Here is a 6,428-nt window from a genome sequence, read left to right on the forward strand (position 1 = left end):
TTTAGTCGTTTACTCACAACCTCAGATATGCAGATGACACAACCTTGATGGCAGAAAGTGAGGAGGAATTAAAGAACCTTTTATTGAGGGTGAAAGAGGAGAGCGCAAAATATGGTCTGAAGCTCAACATCAAAAAAACGAAGATCATGGCTACTGGTCCCATCACCTCCTGGCAAATAGAAGGGGAAGAAATGGAGGCAGTGAGAGATTTTACTTTCTTGGGCTCCATGATCACTGCAGATTGTGACAGCAGCCACGAAATTAAAAGACGCCTGCTTCTTGGGAGAAGGGCAATGACAGGCCTAGACAGCATCTTAAAAAGCAGAAACTTCACCTTGCCAACAAAGGTCCGTATAGTTAAAGCTATGGTTTTCCCAGTAGTGATGTATGGAAGTGAGAGCTGGACCATAAAGAAGGCTGATGGCCGAAGAATTGATGCTTTTGAATTATGGTGCTGGAGGAGACTCTTGAGAGTCCCATGGACTGCAAGAAGATCAAACCTCTCCATTCTTAAGGAAATCAGCCATGAGTGCTCCCTGGAAGGACAGATCCTGAAGCTGAGGCTCCAAGACTTTCACCACCTCATGAGAAGAGAAGACTCCCTGGAAAAGACTCTGGTCCAGCCCTCTGAAATGTAGGAATCGCAGATCAATGCAGGAACCACATCTTTGCATTCAGTGTGTTGTTTTATTTTTAAAGGCAAGTAGCATCTGCTTATTGGATGGTGAGTGATCTTTTCTGGGATCTAGAGCAGGGGCAAAATTGTTCCCAGTGTGTTTTTGTCAATGCAAAGAACCCCCTCCCTGTTTCCTGTGATCCCAGGGGCTCTTCCTCCCTCTGCTTCTGGACCACGCCAGAACACAAAAGAATGATGGGAATCAGCTGCAACCTCTAAATCAGGGGTCAGAAACTTTTTCAGCAAGGGTCCGGTCCACTGTCCTGCAGACCTTGTGGGGGGCCGGACTATATTTTGGAAAAAACCAAAATGAACGAATTCCTATGCCCCATAAATAACCCAGAGATGCATTTTAAATAAGAGCACACATTCTATTCATGTAAAAACACGCTGATTCCCGGACCATCCCTGGGCCAGATTTAGAAGGTGATTGGGCCGGATCTGGCCCCCGGGCCTTAGCTTGCCTACCCATGCTCTAGTCTAGAGGAAGATCGTGGAGTCAAAAACAAAAGCCCGAAGCAGGAATTTCCTGAATCCTGGGAAGACACTTGGATACTGTGACAGAGAAAAAGGGAACATGATGTACGGCCAAATAAAACAGACATGATCCTGTGCTCACCTAAAAGCACAACTTCAACTTCCTCAAGTGGTCTCTCAAGTACCAGAGGGACTAGAAAGTCTTTTTTTCTTCTTCTGGAGGGACAAAACTGAAGAGAGTCTGAATTTAGGGCCATTTCCTGATCATTTGCCCTTTCTGCCTTCTTGGAACGTCACGAACAATATTTGCCCGGCATTCGCAATCTTACTTCTTCCCATTAATCTCAGCGATGCAACTTGAGAGAAAAGAGCGACTCTGAAACTGCCAGAAAGGCTTTCATGCTGAATCTGAAGTGTAATTCCTGGGAACCTGAAATAAGTAATAATGGTGCTATTGCCTGCCAACTCCTTAAAGATAGACACAATAATTACTCATTCTTTATCAATCTTCTGAGAAAAATACACAAACTTATGCAAAGCCACAGAGGCTTGCGAACTACCCAACCTATGATGAACTTATAATGTCTGCTTTCAATGGATTTTTCAAGTGCTTAACTCAGTCTTTTGTTTTCTTTATCTTTTTAGGTAAGTCCATGAAGAAACCAACAAAGGGTAAGTTCAGTGTTGTTCACAATACTGAGAGATGCTAGTGAAGTTGTAGATGGATGTTGATGAAGTTGGAGACAGGGTGCCAGCGTTTTGCACCAGTTCCGCCCTGGCAGTCCCAGTAAGGCCACTGTTTGCCCCCAATGGGGCCCTTTTACTGGGGCTTGCAGGTAGCACACTCCCAAGGTACTGTATTTTTCGCTCTATAAGACGCACCAGACCATAGTTTGCACCTAGTTTTTGGAGGAGGAAAACAAGAAAATAAATATTCTGAATCCCAGAAGCCGGAAGAGCAAGAGGGATCTGGCTTTTGGGATAGCCTCTTGCTGTTCTGGCTTCTGGGATAGCCGTGCGAAGCCTCTTCAGGGCAGCGGGATGAAGGCTCCCCCAAGAGCTGCACTCCCTTTAAAGAGTGTGCAGAGTGTGTGTTTTTCCCTCCTTGGGGAAAAGCCCCCAAGAGCCGTACACACACTCCACACGGCTCTTTAAAGGGAGCGCTGAGCAGAGCCTCCCACCTGCATTCGCTCCATAAGACGCTCACACATTCCCCCTTACTTTTTAGGAGGGGAAAAGTATGTCTTATGGAGCAAAAAATACGGTAATTTTCCAGGCTTCTTCAGTGGTCTAATCTCAAAGCCTTGATATGTATGACATTCAATTTCATAGAGAATACTATTTCTGAGCTTAAGCTTAAGAGACTGATTTGCTTAGCAGATAGTATTCTCTATGAAATTCCCTACCTTGGGAGTGTGCTACCTGCAGAGTGAGAGTCTTTTGGTCCAGCACTCTGGACATGAGGATTTGCGCCAGAGCACCAGACCAAGAAAGGGGCATCTGGAATTCAAAACAGAAGTCAGGATTGGCTTCTCTGATCCATGGTGTAGGCAGCCAGATGCCTCAATGGGAAACCTGGAAACAGGGTCTGAGCACAAGAGCCCGCTCTCTTCCTGTGGCTTCCGGAAACTGGGATTCAGAAGCATTTCTGCCACCAGCTGTGGAGACAGAGGAGAATCATCCTGGCGATCAACCATCAATAGCCCTCTCTTCCGCCATGAGTCTGTCTCAACCCCGTTTAAAGGGTTTAAAGGTTGGTGGCCACCAATCCCTCCTGTGGCAGTGAGTTCCGTAGGTCAACTATGCACTGTGTGAAAACGTACTTCCATCCAGGTTGGTGGCCATTTAATAATAATGATGATAATGATGATGATGTTGATGTTGATGCTGAGACCCTGATGCTGGAAAAGGTGGAGGGCTCAAGGAGAAGGGGACGACAGGGGACGAGATGGTTGGACAGTGTTCTCGAAGCGACCAGCATGAGTTTGACCAAAGTGTGGGAGGCAGTAGAAGACAGGAGGGCCTGGCGTGCTCTGGTCCAGGGGGTCACGAAGAGGCGGACATGACTAAACGACTAAACAACTAATAATAATAATAATAATAATATTTATTTATACCCCGCCCATCTGGCTGGGTTTCCCCAGCCACTCTGGGCGGCTTCCAACAGAACACTAAAATACAATAGCCTATTAAACATCAAAAGCTTCCCTAAACATTTCTGCCTCCTGCAGCTGTGAGTTCCATAGTTTGAAGCATTCTGCAAAGAACTACTTTCCTTTATCTGTCTTAACTTGCTGACATTCGACTTCGCTGGGTGTCCACAAGTTTTAGTGGTATGAGAGAGAGAGAAAAAAAAACTTTTCTCTTTCCACTTTCTCCATGAAATGTACATTGTTATAAACTTCTATCCTGTCGCCTTGGACTTGCATTTTCTCCAAACTAAAAAAATCCCAAATGATGCCCCCCTTTCTCCACAGAGTGTCTCACCATTTCGGTGACCCTTATCCAAACCTTTTCCAACTCTGCAATGTCCTTCTTGAGGTGAGGCTACCAGAACTGAACACAGTTCTCTAAATGTGGCTGCACCATAAATTTGTACAACCTCATTATGCTATTGGCACTTTTATTTTCAGTCTATTTCCTGACAATCCCTAGCATGGAATTTGCCTTTTTCACGCCCACCACTTCCTGTAATAAGATCCACTGGACTTTCCCTCTGTTTGCTTCTGCCTCCACACACCAGACTTTTAAACAGAGTCAAAGCTTTTGCCTGAATTAATTGTAACCTTAAGCAAACTACCCAGCTTAATAGAGTCATAACCCAACTTTGCACCAGCAGACAATTAAATTAATTTAACCTATTAAATATGGCACTTATCACAGTTCCCAGAAGGCACAAGCATCATTTCAAATATTTGCCTTTAAAAACCTCAAATTTAACACACAGATTTTTATTTTATTTTTAAACCACTCAGCATGGCAGAGGGAAGTATTAGAGGGTGGGACTGCCCTCTTGTGGCTGGTAGCGGGAATGCCAGTTTTGTACGATACGTCTCTTCAGTCTGTTTTTCTCTTGTTGGTCAAGGAGTGAGATGCTCAAGAAGATGTTCTCATGGTTGGCCTTCATACAAGTAAACCCAAGGCTACAGAGAAAAGCTGAAAAATTATCTACGGGTCAGGGTGCCCGTTTTTGAAATATACCCACCTCTTCAAAATAAAAGTAAAAAATCCAGACTCAATCTCAGCCAGTCTTTGCAACCTGGTGCTCTCTAGGTGTCCCTGAGTCTATAAAGCTTTTGTTGTTGTTGTTTAGTCATTTAGTCGTGTCCGACTCTTCGTAACCTCCTGGACCAGAGCATGCCAGGCACTCCACTGATCGCCAAAGAATGGACGCTTTTGTATTCTGGTGCTGGAGGAGACTCTTGAGAGTCCCATGGACTGCAAGAAGATCAAACCTCTCCATTCTGAAAGAAATCAGCCTTGAGTGCTCACTGGAAGGACAGATCCTGAAGCTGAGGCTCCAAGACTTTGGCCACCTCAGGAGAAGAGAAGACTCCCTGGAAAAGACCCTGATGTTGGGAAAGATGGAGGGCACAAGGAGAAGGGGACAACAGAGGACGAGAGAGTGGGACAGTGTTCTCAAAGCTACCAGCATGAGTTTGACCCAACTGCGGGAGGCAGAGGAAGACAGGAGGGCCTGGCGTGCTCTGGTCCATGCCTGATCACCTCATCTGTCTCCTGAGAAATCTCTATGTGGGACAAGAAGCTACAGTTAGAACTGGATATGGGACAACTGATTGGTTCAAAATTGGGAAAGAAGTACAACAAGGCTGTATATTGTCTCCCTGCCTGTAAAATTACTTGCCTGAATAAAGATCCTTCTTACTTACACATGAGAGCCTCTGATTTTGTGATTTAGGGCAGGAGCTAGGACTCAAGTTCCCACCATTCCTGCCCCCATGCCCCCCCCCCCTGAACCTGCCAGTCCAAACTCGATCCCGATGTGCTCATGTTGGGGCAGGTGGGAGTTGCAGCCCATCGCAAGGTAGACAAATGCTGATCTAAGGTCAGAGCCTATCCAGGCAGTGACTTGCAAGGAGGGACCTAAAACATCCTTGTATGCTTCTGAACACCGAGGGGCTCAGCTGAGCTCGCTGGTGTCCCTTACTCCTTTCTCAATGCTTTGTCCATGTGGCACCCAGCACCTGAGCCAGATACAAGAGTGAGGTGGTGAGAAAGGAACTTGGAAAGATGCTATTCCTGACTGTTAGGGAACTGACATCGGAGCCAGAAGTGGAGGCAGGGCTCCCAAGCGATGCCGGAGAAGGGCCAAGCAGGGAGAGAGGGAATTCATCGGCTGGGGAAGGAAATCAGCGTAACACCAGGGATAAAGGGGGGCGGTTGGGGGAATCAGAGAGGGGTCTCCAGGACTCTTCACTGGAGACCAGCGGGGAGAGCACAGGTCCTCCTCTGCCCACACCCACCCTGCGCAGAAGACTTCCGCGCAGGGAAAGTAGGTGTAGACTTGGCGTCAAAGAGCTTCTGTGCTGGAAGAAGTTTAAGAAACGCCCACTGACGGATTCTGCTAGCGACTGAACAGCCACGAAGTGATGTGCTGTCCAGTCAGGAAAGGTTTAACCAGGCTACCTAGCCAGGAGTGGTGGCAACTTACGCACGAGCAACCCCCATACATCCATTACACTGACCATTTGCCCCTCTAGCTCATTACTCTGACTTGTAATGGCTCTCCAGGGTTGTAGACAGAGGGAAAGATATTCCCCCATCATCACACACTGTCTGATCTTTCTAACCAGAGATGCAGGGGACTGAATGTGGGACCATCTGCACGCAAAGGAGGGGCTCTGCCACTGTGCTACAGAAGGTAAAAAGAGCCTGTTGGATCAAGTCAATGGCCCATCTAGTCATGGCACGGCAGGGGGTTGGACTAGATGACCCTCGGGTCCCTTCCAACTCCAGTCTATGATTCTATCACTAAAAGAAGCAAGTTTTAGAAGAACAAAAGAGCTGCATTATTGGCACAGATCCTTCTCTTTGCTATCAACAGGCCCTCCCAGTGATAATCCATTTGTCCTCATTTCATCGCTGCCAGATGTTTGCTTGGTTGTTGTTCCGCCTGGCCTTTGGCTTGGAATCAACTTGATCCCCTCCCCCCCCTCTTTTTCCCTTTCTCCTCCTCTGATGGAACAGTGGTGCCTCGCAAGACGAAAAGAATCCGTTCCGCAATTCAATTCATCTAGCGGTTTTTTCGTCTTGC

The sequence above is a fragment of the Podarcis cretensis genome (assembly GCF_951804945.1).
Source record: "Podarcis cretensis genome assembly, chromosome: 6".
NCBI classification, from domain to species: domain Eukaryota; kingdom Metazoa; phylum Chordata; class Lepidosauria; order Squamata; family Lacertidae; genus Podarcis; species Podarcis cretensis.